This window comes from Xenopus tropicalis, chromosome 8 (assembly GCF_000004195.4).
Source record: "Xenopus tropicalis strain Nigerian chromosome 8, UCB_Xtro_10.0, whole genome shotgun sequence".
In the NCBI taxonomy this organism is placed as follows: Eukaryota; Metazoa; Chordata; class Amphibia; order Anura; family Pipidae; genus Xenopus; species Xenopus tropicalis.
In genome coordinates, this window is record NC_030684.2 from 144,050,378 (window position 1) to 144,066,799 (window position 16,422).

A 16,422-nucleotide genomic window follows, 5' to 3' on the forward strand; every position below is an offset into this window, starting at 1 on the left:
CCATACTCACTGTCACTGCCCCCCATACTCACTGTTACTGCCCCCCATACTCACTGTTACTGCCCCCCATACTCACTGTTACTGCCCCCCATACTCACTGTCACTGCCCCCCATACTCACTGTCACTGCCCCCCATACTCACTGTTACTGCCCCCCATACTCACTGTTACTGCCCCCCATACTCACTGTTACTGCCCCCCATACTCACTGTTACTGCCCCCCATACTCAAGGTGAGGCCTTACCAGAGAGCTATAAAGAGGCAAAATTATGTTTTCACCCCTCGAGTCAATGCCTTTTTCATGCCAGACAGAACATTATTTGCTTTAGTAGCCAATGAGTGACACTGCCTAGAGCTGCACAGTCTGTTATCCACAAATTCCCCCAATCCTTCTCAATTAAGGATTCCCCAACACTCTCTCATTCAACGTACAACTAGAGTTTAATTTTTTTGCACCCAAATGATTTGGCCTGTCCAACACCAAGGTGAGTGGGGGGGGGCACCAGGTTGAAGAAGGGTCATATTTGGGCCCCGATACTTACTACTGGCCCAAATGGCTGGGTTCTCAAGTATCTGTCACCTTATTATAAGCCAACGGGGCTCTGACCAAATGTTGGACCTCAAGGTGGGGGGGTTCAAATGGAAAAAATATATAAAGCACTGCCTTATGAGACACTGTAGGAAGACAAGCAACCAGGGGGCGGCACAATTCCAAGCAAAGCTGGAGGCCAGCAGATAGCCCAAGTGTCTTCTGGATCCTAGAACATTCCCAGCTCCATCTAGAGATTATGAAGCCCAACCTCTGACCTGACCAATAGGGGCAAGCCAAATCTTCAGACTGGTCTAAACGGCCATGGGGAATGGTGAGAAAACGATGTTCCCCACCCCCGTGTCGCCTATTAGCAAACATTGCAAGATCTGCACCTGTGTTGGCTTGAAGCCCATGGAGCCCGGGGCAGGAGGTTGCACCACCATCATAGAGGCCTATGTCGCCCAATCGGGCACATACTGGGGCTGTGACTCACACCGAGTTTATTGTTATGTGTTTATCTTTCCCACTGGTTCTGCGGGTTACAGGAGCTAAAACAAACTGCTCAGTATAACTCTTCCTTCTACACGGGCCTCTCCCCTTGAACCCTGGAGGACCTTGGTGTGATCTTCTGGCCACCTTCCGGCTTTCATAGCTGAGGTCACCAAAGCAAATCTCAGACCCAGGCAAGGACCCTTTTAGTTTGGACCAGGACCCCCTTCCACTTCCCCAGCCCTACATACCATGGGAACCATCAGACACTGGCCCCTTGAACCCTAGAGGACCTTGGTGTGATCTTCTGGCCACCTCCTGGCTTTCATAGCTGAGCTCACCAAAGCAAATCTCAGACCCAGGCAAGGACCCTTTAGTTTGGACCAGGACCCCCTTCCACTTCACCAGCCCTACATACCATGGGAACCATCACACACTGGCCAATTAGAGAGGACTGGCCAACTGGTTCCACCACAGTGAACAATATGGGGGACAAACAAAGTCAAAACAAACCAAAATACCAACTAATAGAGAGTTTTATTGGCACAGCCATGACACATACAGCAAATTTGCCCCAATACCCCTCAGTCTCACAATTACCCATGCAACGCGATGGAGATGAAAGCGAAGAACAATGCGAATTCCTCAAAGGTCACTTTCTTGTCTCCATCCATGTCCATCTTGCCGATCACCCCATTCAGAATGGCGTCTTTCTTTTCACTCGTCTGTTGGCCAGAGAGACACTCTACATTACTCTTATTGTGTGCCCAGAGCATTCCCTCTCTGTATATTTGTATTTATACATATGGGTAGGGGGTGCCATAGTGTTTCCCTTAGACAGTACAGTATGGGGGTACAGCTTATTGTGTGCCCAGAGCATTCCCTCTCTGTATATTTGTATTTATACATATGGGTAGGGGGTGCCATAGTGTTTCCCTTAGACAGTACAGTATGGGGGTACAGCTTATTGTGTGCCCAGAACATTCCTTCTCTGTATATTTGTATTTATACATATGGGTAGGGGGTGCCATAGTGTTTCCCTTAGACAGTACAGTATGGGGGTACAGCTTATTGTGTGCCCAGAACATTCCCTCTCTGTATATTTGTATTTATACATATGGGTAGGGGGTGCCATAGTGTTTCCCTTAGACAGTACAGTATGGGGGTACAGCTTATTGTGTGCCCAGAACATTCCCTCTCTGTATATTTGTATTTATACATATGGGTAGGGGGTGCCATAGTGTTTCCCTTAGACAGTACAGTATGGGGGTACAGCTTATTGTGTGCCCAGAACATTCCTTCTCTGTATATTTGTATTTATACATATGGGTAGGAGCTGCCATAGAGCACAGGATAATGAGAAGGAGGAGCCACATGTCTCAGGGGCCAATGTACTTACACACAGATGGGGGAATTCCTTCAAGGCCATTTCGCAAAGTTCATTTTGGTTCAAGCTGGAACAGTCTCCATCCTTGCCGGCGTACTTTTTGAAAATGACGTTCAGATGCATAGCCATTTGCTCCAGATTTATTGCCATTGTCCCCTATGGAAATAAAAAGGTTCTTTCATTCTGATGGGCACTTTTTGCCAGGGCCCTGGGGCAAAAAATTAAAAAAAAATTCTATATCTACACCCTTCATGACAGCAGGGCAGGCAGTAACCCTTCCAACACTTTCCCCTGTCTCTGCCCCTATATATTAGGTACCTACCTAGTGCTACCAACCCCTATTTCTGTAGGGAAATGAGAGCAGGGAAGGCAATAACCCTTCCAACACTTTCCCCTGTCTCTGCCCCTATATATTAGGTACCTACCTAGTGCTACCAACCCCTATTTCTGTAGGGAAATGAGAGCAGGGCAGGCAGTAACCCTTCCAACACTTTCCCCTGTCTCTGTCCCTATATATTAGGTACCTACCTAGTGCTACCAACCCCTATTTCTGTAGGGAAATGAGAGCAGGGCAGGCAGTAACCCTTCCAACACTTTCCCCTGTCTCTGCCCCTATATATTAGGTACCTACCTAGTGCTACCAACCCCTATTTCTGTAGGGAAATGAGAGCAGGGCAGGCAGTAACCCTTCCAACACTTTCCCCTGTCTCTGCCCCTATATATTAGGTACCTACCTAGTGCTACCAACCCCTATTTCTGTAGGGAAATGAGAGCAGGGCAGGCAGTAACCCTTCCAACACTTTCCCCTGTCTCTATCCCTATATATTAGGTACCTACCTAGTGCTACCAACCCCTATTTCTGTAGGGAAATGAGAGCAGGGCAGGCAGTAACCCTTCCAACACTTTCCCCTGTCTCTGCCCCTATATATTAGGTACCTACCTAGTGCTACCAACCCCTATTTCTGTAGGGAAATGAGAGCAGAGCAGGCAGTAACCCTTCCAACACTTTCCCCTGTCTCTGCCCCTATATATTAGGTACCTACCTAGTGCTACCAACCCCTATTTCTGTAGGGAAATGAGAGCGGGGCAGGCAGTAACCCTTCCAACACTTTCCCCTGTCTCTGCCCCTATATATTAGGTACCTACCTAGTGCTACCAACCCCTATTTCTGTAGGGAAATGAGAGCAGGGCAGGCAGTAACCCTTCCAACACTTTCCCCTGTCTCTGCCCCTATATATTAGGTACCTACCTAGTGCTACCAACCCCTATTTCTGTAGGGAAATGAGAGCAGGGCAGGCAGTAACCCTCCCAACACTTTCCCCTGTCTCTGCCCCTATATATTAGGTACCTACCTAGTGCTACCAACCCCTATTTCTGTAGGGAAATGAGAGCAGAGCAGGCAGTAACCCTTCCAACACTTTCCCCTGTCTCTGCCCCTATACATTAGGTACCTAGGGATGAGACATAGAGGAGACAGCAGTAGCAGTCACTTACCGAGACTATGAGACCGCGCAGGTAAGTGATGGAGAGACAAGCAGAAATCCTGTGACAGAGAGAAGTGCCGTTTATATACAGGGTTGAAGGACTTACCCCTCCTACAGATAGTGGGATGGGGTAGGTAAGTGGACGTCAGACCTCACCCCTTGTCATTTGCTGCTACAGGCCCTGGGGTTATGGAACGGCCAATCCCTGAGGGATTTACAACACCCTGCATCTGTCTGCGCTCCGGTTGGCTTAACCCTTTCCAGAGCAGTGTGTTTATACTATTACTATACACAATGCAAAGTGCCCAGATCCTGCCTACACCGGCCTGACCCCCCCCCCCCAGCCCTCGGAGGCTCTAGTTAGGGTACAGGCTGGATTTGGGCGCCCCTAGAGGCCCCGCCCTCCCTTATGCAGGAGAAAAGTGGCTTAACTTGCCCTTTAATGCAGTTAAATGCATTTCCTTAGCTCATAAAGTTGTTATGGATTTGGCTACAAGCCACTGACCTATCATCTGCCCCCCAGGGGGGCATTGCTCCCACACATCATGTTCCAACCCCCCCCCCCCCCCCACTCTGTATATAACACGGGGGGGGGGCGCATATTTCTAAAGGATTCCCGCACCCCTACAATTAGCGCAAGATTCACAAGTCCCAAGATTCCTAAAGCAGTTGCCTTGACCAAGATGTGGCTACTGGAATCCAGCTAAGGGCTCGGAGACTGCCAGAGGGGGGCAAGTGCTGGGGGTAACCATTGGTAGGGGGCAAAATGACCCTGTGCTTAACCCCTGCATTAAGCCACACCCACCATGGCAATGGGCATTTCCCTTAGTTCCCCCCTCCACTCCCACAATCCCTTGTGCCGATGCATCTGACGGGAGTGGGCAGGGAGTCTCAGGTCCCACAACTCCCTGCAGCTTAAGGGAATGTATCATTGTTACTGGCATCGTCCCTTCACTGCTTTTCTGACTCACAGGAGAAAGTAGGAGAAATGGTTGCAAAGCTCTCCCACAGCCAAACCAGGATTAGGGCATAGACTTAATTATATATGCAAGAGGATGATCCAATGAAAAGCTCGGGATTGCTATGTCAGCCATCTTACCCTTATTTAACATAGGGAGACTATATGGGGGCCTGGGCCTGTAGGATAGTGTGTGTAGTGGTAACTGGGGGCAGAGTTGTAACTGTGGGACAGTGTGTGTAGTAAGACAAAAAAATGGGGTTCATCTCAAAATTAATAGGGGTGCACCGATTTCTACATTCACATATTCGGGCCAATCCGAGTCCTTATTCAGCAGGATTTGGCCGACTTCGAGTGCCCAACTGAACCCCCTGAATCACATGACTTTGGGTCACACCCAGGGCCGCCATCAGGAGGGGCACAGGGGGTACACTCTTCCCGGGCCTGGGCGTTTCTAACTTTAAAGGGGGCCCGGCCGTGCTAGAGTTTTCTTAGCTTGGGGCCCTTGGGGAAGCAGGAAGATGCTGAGGGGGGCCCTGGTGGAAGCAGGAGGATGCTGAGGGGAGCTGGAGGATGCTGGGGGGGGCCCTTGGGGAAGCAGGAGGATGCTGGGGGGGACACTGGGGGAAGCAGGAGGATGCTGAGGGTAGCTGGAGGATGCTGGGGGAGCACTGGGGGAAGCAGGAGGATGCTGAGGGGAACTGGAGGATGCTGGGGGGCGTTAGGAAGCAGGAGGATGCAGGGGGGGCCCTGGGGGAAGCTGGAGGATGCTGGGGCGTCGGGAGGATGCTGGGGGAAACAGGAGGATGCTGGGGGGAGCTGGAGGATGCTGTGTGGGCTGGGAGGAAGCAAGAGGATGCTGGGGGGAGCCGGAAGATGCTGTAGGACACTGGGTGGGGGACGAAGAATGTGGGAGGACGCTGGGGGGGGGAGTGGGAGGACCCTGAGCAGGAATATCCCCGGGTGTAAGGCCTTTGGGCTGGGAGAGGGGCCGCTTATTGGCCCCCACTACAGAACCCCCCACATTGCCTTGATCCCCCCCCCCTGTTCCATTGCTGGAGTCGGAGCTGCTGGCAGGGGGAACACAGTTGTGCTTTACAGTCGGCAGCCAACGCCCAGTGAGTCACCCAATAACCATCCGGCGCTTAACCCTAAACAGCCCACGCTCCTCTCCTGCCCCCCCACCCCGGGGTGTGTATTGCTCTGTGCATCAAACTTTAACTCTTTGTTCTGACTCATGAAACAATGTAGCAGAAAACACACGCAAGACATTGTGGGGCTGGAGCAGAGCGGACTTTTGCTCTATTAATTCCAGAGTCAGAACCAGCAGTGCAGAGAAGGGTAGACAAATAGTGCTTTCTGCTGCCCCCCGGCCCCCCCAGTAGCAGGCAGATATCAGCAAGTGCATTGTTCCTCCTCCCTCCCGTGGGCCGATGGAAACAAGTAAATCAGAACATTCCCTTCATCTGGTTCTGGGCCAAGTTGCTCCGGAGCAGAATTTCTGAGTCAGGGGAAAATGTGGCCCAGATACATTTTTGGCGTTTCTGACATTTACGGGTTGGGTGGGGGGTTCCTTATTATGGGGGGGTGGAAATCCTCAATTATATTATCCCTTTGTGTAACACCCATTACTCTCCAGGGTCGGGTCTGTGCCAATAGCGGGGGTCGGGTATGTGCCAATAGCGGGGGTCGGGTCTGTGCCAATAGCGGGGGTCGGGTCTGTGGCAATAGCGGGGGTCGGGTCTGTGCCAATAGCGGGGGTCGGGTATGTGCCAATAGCGGGGGTCGGTCTGTGCCAATAGCGGGGGTCGGGTATGTGCCAATAGCGGGGGTCGGGTCTGTGCCAATAGCGGGGGTCGGATTGGTGCAAATACTGGGTGTCAGGTCTAAAGGTTTAAGGGCCTTTGGGGGTGTGGCAGGAGAGCTCAACCAATGAGGCTGTTGGCCCCAATCAGAGGAGAAGCAGGAGTGAGCAGGTCAGGAAAGACATTTGACTGAGGATAGATACTGAGTGCTTCTGGGTAATTCCAAAAACAATATGGCAGCACAAGGGTTGCAGAAAATTTTTGTTTGCATTCGTTTTTTGAGGCCAAGGGGCTTCTTTGCCCATCTATGGTGCCAAAGTTATGGCTTCCTCAATGGGTATCTGACTTGGGTTCAACCATGGACTCCATCTGGCTGCGGATGAGGACCTCTCCAGTGGGTTTGGAGGAGCCACTATGTAAGACAATGATAGGGGTCAACTACTTGGTGTCCATCTTGGGAAACAATTCTCTTGTATAGTGACTGCTCAGTAAGAGCAGAAGACTTATTGGTTGCTTTGGCCAATAGGCTACTCCTCCATGAGCTCCACCAGGTTAAGAACCAATGGGGAACAAAGAAGTCTTAGATTGGAGGAACTAGAAGACAATGACCCAGTGATGAGCCCATAACTGCTCATCACAATGGCGATGTCCCATTGTGCCTGAATGAATGGGACAGGGAGGAGCATGGGTAGGAGAGGACAATAGGCCCCTCTCTGTGACTCACTCCAACCAAACACAAAGGGAAGGGCATGTACAGGGGGGCAGATTGGAGCAGGTGATGCCTAAACCAACAGTCGGGCACTACCAATGAATCCCGCTCAATGCTTGGTCTACGTGCTTATAAGAAATGCCCAGAGCAGGGCTTAGGTATAGGGATGCCATTGCCCCCATGGACATGATCCCACCAACATGGAACCTCCGTGCCATTGGCCTTTTGTAGTCACAAGTCACCTACTGACAAGCCACTCCCTCCCTAAAGGCACAAAGCAATAAGCCTCCCCCAGGGCAGATTCTTTGTGGTTTAACCCCCACCCAACTAAATTCTACTGCTTATGCATTGTCTTGTGTGGCTTTTTGTGCTGCTTTGACAATAGAAGTTCATCGAACGGAGACAATGTGATCATAGAAAATGTGATATTTCTGTTATATCTGAAGCAAATCAGAAGGTTGGGAGATACCATTTATTGTCAGGGTTCCCCTGGAGACCAGAGCAAATAGAGGCCACAATGGAGGCTGCTATACAATGAGAACTAATAATAGTGGGAAGATATTTATTCTGCACACACGTATATCAGTGTCTATATTTGCTTTTCTGTTTGTTTAACCCATTTCTCATGGCCCAGAACCAGCTCAACCAGTCAAATCAGCTGCAAAGACTACGAAAAAGGGAGTGCACATATCAGAAGCCTCCAAAGGGCAGACAGGGGCTCGTTTGTAGACAAGTGTGCTATTTGGGGTTTCCTCATAAGAAAGACCTAAAAGAAACAAATTCCAGCACCAACACCAGCTGACACACCTGCTTCTAAATCAGTGGTATCAAGATCCTGGCTGTTCCCATGCTTCAGTGTCAGGCTTACTGGTCTGCAGTTACAAGTTGAAGATAGTTCTTTTTATTATAGTCATTATTATTCATGCAATGAGTTTAGGAGGATGTAGGGTTGCTCATTAGGGTCAAACTAGTGGTAGGGAGAAGAGACACGTGCCTAGGGAGCAGTGGTGGAAGAGTAGAGTTGCCGAGCAAATGGAGGCATGACCTTAGGTGTCTTTCCTCTTTGGCCCAGTTCTGCTTCTCATTACAGGGGTTCCAACACAGTGGATCAAGGGGGAGGTACTGATGGCTAGGTGCATTATGCAAGGTCGGACTGGGTGGTCAAGGGCCCCCTGGGTTCCTGCCCCAGGGGCCCTGCAGGTGCCCACACCGCCCCCACCTACAGGGTCCCCCCTAACCCCCCTCGCAGGGCCCCCCATCCGACGTCCTCCCCCAAGCGCCTAAATTTAACGGTTATGGGGAGGAGCGGTCGGGCAGGGGAGTGCCAGCAAGGGACGAGTCTGGGCCGCCGGAGCCCACCGGGATTTTTCCCGGTGTCCCGGAGGCCCAGTCCGACCCTGACATTATGGTTTGAAGTCAACACCAATCAATCATAGATACTAATGGAATTATGGACACATGATTAGGTGGTAATGTTTTGTGTATCTGCAATGAAGTTATGACTACAAGTTGGACTTCAAAGTTGGGTTTTAACTTCAACCACCCGCTAGAGAACCAAAGCCCTGGAGGATTAGCATCTTAGTGTTTGGAGTATTTGGTAAACAACGCGACAACAAGGGGACCAGTATTGCCCCTCGGGTGTAGTACAGAAATATCATACATATCTCCATGATTCATTCAGCAAATCCTACTGAAGCTTTGTAGCGCAGGCCTGAAGGCAATTTCAAGGTCCATTAGCTGATAATTGGTTCAATTAGTCTTTGGGTGGCAATTAGAAAGCAGAAAACCTTTCAGAACTATCAGAAAACTCTTAAAAGCCCTTGTACATGTCAGTTTGAGGGTGGGGCTACAACAGAAGGTGGGTTGTTGGTTTGAAAGAACATTATGAGGGCACCATGAACTTCATAGAACCAAGTGTTCTACCTTTTTATTCTAATATGGGACTTCCTTCCATTATGGGACTTCTTCCATTATAGGTCTTCCTTCCATTATGAGACTTCCTTCCATTATGGGTCTTCCTTCCTTCCATTATGGGTCTTCCTTCCTTCCATTATGGGTCTTACTTCCATTATGAGACTTTCTTCCATTATGGGTCTTCCTTCCATTAGGGGACTTTCTTCCATTAGGGGACTTTCTTCCATTAGGGGACTTTCTTCCATTAGGGGACTTCTTCTATTATGGGTCTTCCTTCCATTATGGGACTTCTTCCATTATGGGACTTTCTTCCATTATGGGACTTTCTTCCATTAGGGGACTTTCTTCCATTATGAGACTTTCTTCCATTAAGGGACTTTCTTCCATTATGGGTCTTTCTTCCATTATGGGACTTCTTCCATTATGGGACTTTCTTCCATTATGGGACTTCTTCTATTATGGGTCTTCCTTCCATTATGGGACTTCTTCCATTATGGGACTTTCTTCCATTATGGGACTTTCTTCCATTATGGGACTTCTTCTATTATGGGTCTTCCTTCCATTATGGGACTTCTTCCATTATGGGTCTTCCTTACATTATGGGACTTTCTTCCATTATGGGACTTTCTTCCATTATGGGACTTCTTCTATTATGGGTCTTCCTTCCATTATGGGACTTCTTCCATTATGGGTCTTCCTTACATTATGGGTCTTCCTTCCATTATGGGACTTTCTTCCATTATGGGACTTTCTTCCATTATGGGTCTTCCTTCCATTATGGGTCTTCCTTCCATTATGGGACTTTCTTCCATTGTTATTCGGGTAATTTGGGGTTCTGTTTCACTACTGTGGTTTTTGCATGCCCCCACTTTTAACTTCACACTGGGGCAAAACCAGCCAATGGGCTTTGGAGTGGCTTCTTTGAAAGGTGTTACAAAATCCACAGGACGGTGTTCAGTCTAATACCAATGGTAAGGGTCCCGTCCTGAGATGGGATTCTAGAGTTCCTCAGCCTTACTGAAGCAAAATGATTGTCAGACCCAACCCCCAGCCAATCTGTAAGGTTTAAAGGTGAGGTAAACTCAAGACCAGTTTGTTCCAAGGTTGCCCTGTATGAATACTCACCTACTGCCTTAGTACCCCCAAAGGTGGGGGCTTCTAATGATAACAGGGAGCTATGGAACAACCTGGCACCACATTACTAGATATTGAGGCTCTTCACGCCCTCAAGTATTTGGGGAGGTCAGAGGTCAACACACCTAAGTTAATTTTAGCACAGCTTAGTAAATCCCCACCTGAAAATGTAAGACTGGAGGTTAAACATGGCATTAGGCATTATTTGGCAGCCGTGGGGCTAATTTCTTTCACTGATAGGATTACAGGCGCCAGAAGAACAAGTTCTGATGTGCAGGCGTTTTCTTCTTTGTCTAAGGAACATCTTGGAATAAAGGAGGCCAACTGAAATGCCAACTGATCCAGTACAATACAATTATCAGTCATTAATCTATTTCAAAATATTGGGCTTGTTTCCCATGATATGATGAATTGACTATTCGTTGGGTCAAAAGTTAAAGGGGGAGGAGAGTGGAGGGAAAGAAGCACAAATATAGCGGGGTGACTGTTACCCCAATGTTTCTATATATCTGTAACCTTGTTATGGGCTAAGGGGGCCCAGCCTGAAGGCCAGTTAGGGGGGGATTTGGGGTGAGTGCTTATTTGTGCCCTGGGTACCCCTGGAACTATAGCAGGGTGACTGTTACCCCAATGTTTCTATATATCTGTAACCTTGTTATGGGCTAAGGGGGCCCAGCCTGAAGGCCAGTTAGGGGGGGATTTGGGGTGAGTGCTTATTTGTGCCCTGGGTACCCCTGGAACTATAGCGGGGTGACTGTTACCCCAATGTTTCTATATATCTGTAACCTTGTTATGGGCTAAGGGGGCCCAGCCTGAAGGCCAGTTAGGGGGGGATTTGGGGTGAGTGCTTATTTGTGCCCTGGGTACCCCTGGAACTATACAGGGTGACTGTTACCCCAATGTTTCTATATATCTGTAACCTTGTTATGGGCTAAGGGGGCCCAGCCTGAAGGCCAGTTAGGGGGGGATTTGGGGTGAGTACTTATTTGTGCCCTGGGTACCCCTGGAACTATAGCGGGGTGACTGTTCCCCCAATGTTTCTATATATCTGTAACCTTGTTATGGGCTAAGGGGGCCCAGCCTGAAGGCCAGTTAGGGGGGGATTTGGGGTGAGTGCTTATTTGTGCCCTGGGTACCCCTGGAACTATAGCGGGGTGACTGTTACCCCAATGTTTCTATATATCTGTAACCTTGTTATGGGCTAAGGGGGCCCAGCCTGAACGCAAGTTAGGGGGGATTTGGGGTGAATGCTTATTTGTGCCCTGGGTACCCCTGGAACTATAGCGGGGTGACTGTTACCCCAATGTTTCTATATATCTGTAACCTTGTTATGGGCTAAGGGGGCCCAGCCTGAAGGCCAGTTAGGGGGGGATTTGGGGTGAGTACTTATTTGTGCCCTGGGTACCCCTGGAACTATAGCGGGGTGACTGTTACCCCAATGTTTCTATATATCTGTAACCTTGTTATGGGCTAAGGGGGCCCAGCCTGAAGGCCAGTTAGGGGGGGATTTGGGGTGAGTACTTATTTGTGCCCTGGGTACCCCTGGAACTATAGCGGGGTGACTGTTACCCCAATGTTTCTATATATCTGTAACCTTGTTATGGGCTAAGGGGGCCCAGCCTGAAGGCCAGTTAGGGGGGATTTGGGGTGAGTACTTATTTGTGCCCTGGGTACCCCTGGAACTATAGCAGGGTGACTGTTACCCCAATGTTTCTATATATCTGTAACCTTGTTATGGGCTAAGGGGGCCCAGCCTGAAGGCCAGTTAGGGGGGGATTTGGGGTGAGTACTTATTTGTGCCCTGGGTACCCCTGGAACTATAGCGGGGTGACTGTTACCCCAATGTTTCTATATATCTGTAACCTTGTTATGGGCTAAGGGGGCCCAGCCTGAAGGCCAGTTAGGGGGGGATTTGGGGTGAGTACTTATTTGTGCCCTGGGTACCCCTGGAACTATAGCGGGGTGACTGTTACCCCAATGTTTCTATATATCTGTAACCTTGTTATGGGCTAAGGGGGCCCAGCCTGAAGGCCAGTTAGGGGGGGATTTGGGGTGAGTACTTATTTGTGCCCTGGGTACCCCTGGAACTATAGCAGGGTGACTGTTACCCCAATGTTTCTATATATCTGTAACCTTGTTATGGGCTAAGGGGGCCCAGCCTGAAGGCCAGTTAGGGGGGATTTGGGGTGAGTGCTTATTTGTGCCCTGGGTACCCCTGGAACTATAGCGGGGTGACTGTTACCCCAATGTTTGAATGGCTGAATGCCTATTTGAGCAAGCTATCTTGTCAGTATCTCTGAAGGCCACGTCAGCACTTCACACCAGGGTCTCAGGTCTCTTTAGGTTTCTGTTATCTAAAGGTTCAGGAAACCACAGATAACTCTATAAAGAGCGTGAGTTGTTAATCCTTAAATCCCAGCAGTAAAACTGCCATCTGAAATATTATTAGAGTGAAGCTTCTATTGGGATCCAACACTGGATTTTCAGGTTCTGACAAACACCTGTAGCTTAGTAACACAGTAAATAAGGTTGAGAACAAGACAAACATCTATCGAGCCCAAAACTCAAACTGCCTGTAGTTTCTCAAGTATCAGAGTAACAGTCTCTATTTGCACCTTAACATAGAACCCCCTTTCTCCTACTCTGAAAATATGTCCAGAGTCTTTGGGAAGAAACTACTGGTAAATAATGCGACAGAGAGCTCATTGTGTGGCCCCTTTATATATAGGGATCCTATGTTGGCCAATAGGTTGGATAATGTACAGGATTGGACCCATTTACAGTTGACTCAAGGCATCAAGTAGAAGCCACTGTTCCTCAGTCCTGGGGGGCCACCTAAGCTCTGGGCCCTATTGTAACTGCTGGTTATTGAATACCTTTGGCCAGGAGGTGCCCAGTTATGTAGGTGCCAATCATTATTCAGTCTCAGTCAACTCCCTTAAAAGGTATAAGCTCGGAGAAACAGACTTTTCCTATAATTTAGGGTGGCCCACCTTCTAACAGTTCCAAAAAGCTTGAAACAACCAGTGATATCCTTGTTACTCAAGGCAGAAGGTTAGGCCACATGTTCCTAGCAATACGACTACCCATCAGGATCATTTCAGGGCTAAAATACCGACCCTTTTTTCTCGGCGTTTGTGAAAGAGACCCCAAGTTCAGGATACTGAGAAGAAACCCCCGTCGTTAATAGACAATTCTGAAGGAGACCTCGAGGAAGTGTCTTATGTAGAACCTGACAAACCTCACCAATCGAAATGTGATCTGGAATTAGCGGCATCCCTCTTGATGGACTCTATGTCAAAAACCCAAGAGTTGGGGGATCCTCAGAAGACAATCTCAAAGATGGACAACACCACTTAAATCAGCCCAAAAACAATTTATTTTGAATTCACCTCACAAGAGGTAGAGGAGGAATGTAAGGTCCTGATAAAAACATCACTTAATTGAGTTGGGGGATCCTCAGAAGACAACCTCAAAGATGGACAACACACCGGTTAAATCAACCCAAAAACATTCATTCTGAATTCATTTCACAAGAGGTAGAGGAGGAACGTAAGGACCCTGATAAAATCATCTCCTAAGTTGAGTTGGGGGATCCTCAGAAGACAACCTCAAAGATGGTTTTATGTAGAACCTGACAAACCTCACCAATCGAAATGTGATCTGGAATTAGCGGCATCCCCCTTGATGGACTTTATGTCAAAAACCCAAGAGTTGGGGGATAATCAGAAGACAATCTCAAAGATGGACACACAAGTTAGATCAACCCAAAAACAATTCATTTTGACCTCACAAGAGGTAGAGGAGGAACGTAAGGATCCTGATAAAAACATCTCCTAAGCTGAGTTGGGGGATCCTCAGAAGTCAACTTCAAAGATGGACAACGCACCAGTTAAATCAACCCAAAAAAACATTAATTTGGAATCCATCTCACAAGAGGTAGAGGAGGAACATAAGGATTCTGATAAAATCATCAACTAAGTTGAGTTGGGGGATCCTTAGAAGACAACTTCAAAGATGGACAACACCACTTAAATCAGCCCAAAAACAATTCATTTTGAATTCACCCCACAAGAGGTACAGGAAGAACATAAGGATCCTGATAAAAGCATCTCTTAATTTCACGAGGATCGGATAGAGACAATGCTGACTCCTCCTTAAGTTGACGCCTTCACAAGGACACCTATCAAGGAAAAAACTGCTTGACCAGCCAATGGCAATGTTTCATTCTAAGATCAGCAGAGAAAATACATCCGTTGCCCGGGCTTCTTGCCAGCCTACTGCTGTGGAAAGTTTGGGTTAAACATAATGGACCAATGGCTCTTCAGTAGAGGGTATCTCCTGCTGCTCACCACAAGCAGTATCTCTCAGGGATTTTGCGCCATCCTGGGCCCTAACCAATGGATTCTCTACAATCTGGTGGGTCTTGCCTGGAGAACCACCCATCAGCGGAGCACGCAGCTTCTAGGCCATGAGAGGAGCTTGTCTGATCCTTGTAGACCCAGTAAGCCCTACAGTAACCCCCATTCTTGGAGAGGAGGCATATCTAACTTTTTTCTAAGATTAAAACTGTTATGACTGATATATAGTTATAATTTATTAGACTGTGAGATCCTTGGGGCTGGGTTCCCCCATTATATCACAACATAATCTAGATTAAGGGGCTACACAGACCCCATAGCTGTATATCTGTATACAAACACAAACATAGGTAAATCGTGTATTATTTCATCAGGTTCTACAGGACAATTGGCATTGGAACTAGATCAGAGGCCTGCAAGGGATTCATATGGAATTAGAATGAAGGACTATGACTTAGTTTGGAGAGAATCAGGATTTAGGAGGAGGGGCGCCACCCAGTGGGAAGTAGGAAGTTTGCAACTTTACAGAACCTATGGGCGATTCAACGATGATGGCTGCACTCCCATCTCCCATGTGCGGATGTAATTCAGAACCATTCCGCAGTAGCTTGTGCCCTCTCCCCATAGCGATTATGGATGCCGGGATATTTCCTTGGGGTGAAGCGGGCAGGGAGCCATGATAACGATATCAGCGTCAGATGACACCCCCACCACTGTATAAAAGATTTCTCTCCCCTAGAGTCATAATGGTTCAGTCCTATCTAAGATAAGGTTCCGTTGGTTTCAAAACCCTCTAGAGATTGCCAGGCTTCTTTTACCTACCTGTTTGTTCTGCCACTATAGTAGCCTTGTCTGGGCAACCTGACTTCCGAGCCTCAGCCTCAGCCAATGGTGTGATCTACTGGTTTAGTCATCGGCAGGGGGGGCAACTGTCACTGCCATTAGTACAGTTTGGGCCTAGGGGGGACTGACCCATAAACACGTCGGTACCATTAGTACAGTTTGGGCCTAGGGGGGACTGACCCATAAACATGTCGGTGCCATTAGTACAGTTTGGGCCTAGGGGGGACTGACCCATAAACACGTCGGTGCCATTAGTACAGTTTGGGCCTAGGGGGGACTGACCCATAAACACGTCGGTACCATTAGTACAGTTTGGGCCTAGGGGGACTGACGCCATTAGTACAGTTTGGGCCTAGGGGGACTGACCCATAAACACCATTAGTACAGTTTGGGCCTAGGGGGGACTGACCCATAAACACGTCACTGCCATTAGTACAGTTTGGGCCTAGGGGGGACTGACCCATAAACACGTCGGTGCCATTAGTACAGTTTGGGCCTAGGGGGGACTGACCCATAAACACGTCGGTACCATTAGTACAGTTTGGGCCTAGGGGGGACTGACCCATAAACACGTCGGTACCATTAGTACAGTTTGGGCCTAGGGGGGCTGACCCATAAACACGTCGGTATTAGTACAGTTTGGGCCTAGGGGGGACTGACCCATAAACACGTCGGTGCCATTAGTACAGTTTGGGCCTAGGGGGGACTGACCCATAAACACGTCACTGCCATTAGTACAGTTTGGGCCTAGGGGGGACTGACCCATAAACACGTCACTGCCATTAGTACAGTTTGGGCCTAGGGGGA

At 48.6% G+C, this 16,422-nt stretch overlaps 1 protein-coding gene across 1 annotated transcript in view; it reads right to left on the bottom strand.

Annotated features, from left to right (window-relative positions):
* Positions 1–1,538: 1,538 nt before the first annotated feature.
* The window catches only part of s100a16 (S100 calcium binding protein A16), a 33,204-nt gene continuing 18,320 nt past the window's right edge, over positions 1,539–16,422 (bottom strand). The window contains exons 3-5 of the transcript XR_004219797.1: positions 3,902–3,950; positions 2,420–2,563; positions 1,539–1,745 (exon numbers count right to left, since the gene is read on the bottom strand). The gene's annotated coding sequence lies outside the window, so the exon portion shown is untranslated. The remainder of the gene's footprint in view (positions 1,746–2,419; positions 2,564–3,901; positions 3,951–16,422) is intronic.